The 1644-nt window shown below is 46.7% G+C and overlaps 1 non-coding gene across 1 annotated transcript; it reads right to left on the reverse strand.

Annotated features, from left to right (window-relative positions):
* Positions 1-393: 393 nt before the first annotated feature.
* LOC119946247 lies at positions 394-531 on the reverse strand. The gene has a single exon (XR_005456355.1). It is a non-coding gene; the product is annotated as a small nucleolar RNA SNORA7 (small nucleolar RNA).
* Positions 532-1644: the final 1113 nt, after the last annotated feature.

Raw genomic sequence — 1644 nt, forward strand, 5'->3', positions numbered from 1 at the left:
AAAAGATGAGAACAGGGTACAGGGAGGAGTTGGGTTTGGAACCAGCTTCAATCAATGTTTCCAGAGCACCTATGGAGCACTTGGGAGAGTAAGCAGAAACAATCCCTGTCCTCAGGGAGCTGAAAATGTAGCCAGAGAGAACAAAAATCAGGTCCTCAAGGTGAGTGTTACCTTGGGTTGCTGTTGTTGTTGTCTTATGCTGTTGAGTCATGTCTGACCCATAGCAACGCTATGGACACATCTCTCCCAGAATGCCCCACTTCCTTCTGCAATCATTCTGGTAGTGTATGCATAGAGTTTTCATGGTAAAAATACAGAAGTGGTTTATCATCGCCTCCTTCTGCATAGTAAACGAGTCTCTGCCCTCAACTCTGTCCCATCCCGCTGCTTTTGACTTGTAGCAGATTGTCTTCCACTCGTTAGCCACTGCCCAAGGTAGCAATGGAATGAGTATGCCTCTGCTTGACTCTCCCTCCTGTAGTCGAGACTGGTAGAGTACTGGAAACTCGCCAGGAGCGACCCTGAGAGGAATTAATAATAATAATAATAATAATAACAATAATAATAATAATAATAATAATAATAATAATGGTATTTGTTAAGTGCTTACTATGTACCAAGCGCTCTTCTAAATGCTGGGGTAGATATGAGGTTATCGGGTTGCCCCATGTGCAGCTCACAGTTTTAATCCCCATTTTACAGGTGAGGTAACTGAAGCACAGAGAAGTTAAGTGACTTGCCCAAAGTCACACAGCTGACAAGTGGTGGAGCTAGGACTAGAACCCATAACCTCTGACTCCCAAGCCCGTGCTCTTTCCACTAAACCATGCTGCTTCTTGGATCCAACAAGACAAATCCCTCCCTTCTTCCTTCTGCTTCTCTTCTCCCTCCTCCCTTTTTCTCTCCTTTTCTCCCTTTCCCTCCCCTCCCCTCCTGATCTTCCCTGCTTATGGGCTACTTTCCTTGGCTTTGGGCTGTCTTCAAACCCATTCAGATTTCTGTTAGGATTATTTTTCTCCATCCCTATTGATTGACCCAGAACTGGTTGGGAAGCTTCCAACCACATGCCAATCAGGAAGCTGAGGCATTGGCAGGTGGCCAGTCAGCTCTGGCTCCCAGCCCTGGGCCCCCGGAGAAGGTTGTAGGTGGAGAGGAAGGCCTGGTGAAATGGGGAAGAGTGGGGGCTTCAGGATGGCGGAAGAGGGTAGGGCCTCAGGAAGAGCAGGGGTGATGGTGTCTTCAAGAAGGGAAGGGGAGAGGGTCAGGGTCTCAAAAATAACAATAATTATGGTATTTGTTAAGTGCTTTCTATGTGCCAGGAATTGTACTAAGCACTGTGGTGGATACAAGCCAATCAGGTTGGACACAGTCCCTGTCCCATGTGGGACTCACAGCCTCAATCCCATTTTACAGATGAGGTAACTGAGTCACAGAGAAGTTAAATGACTTGCCCAAGGTCACATAGCAAAGTGGTGGAGCAGAAATTAGAATTCATGACCTTCTGACCCCCAGGCTTATGCTCTATCCACTAAGCCTTGCTGCTTTCAAGAAGAGGAGGGAGAGGAGTAGAACCTCCACTAGACTGTAAACTCATTGTGGGCAGGGAATGTTACTGTTTATTATTGTATTGTACTTTCCCAAGTG

Source organism: Tachyglossus aculeatus, chromosome 26, assembly GCF_015852505.1.
Source record: "Tachyglossus aculeatus isolate mTacAcu1 chromosome 26, mTacAcu1.pri, whole genome shotgun sequence".
Taxonomy (NCBI): Eukaryota; Metazoa; Chordata; class Mammalia; order Monotremata; family Tachyglossidae; genus Tachyglossus; species Tachyglossus aculeatus.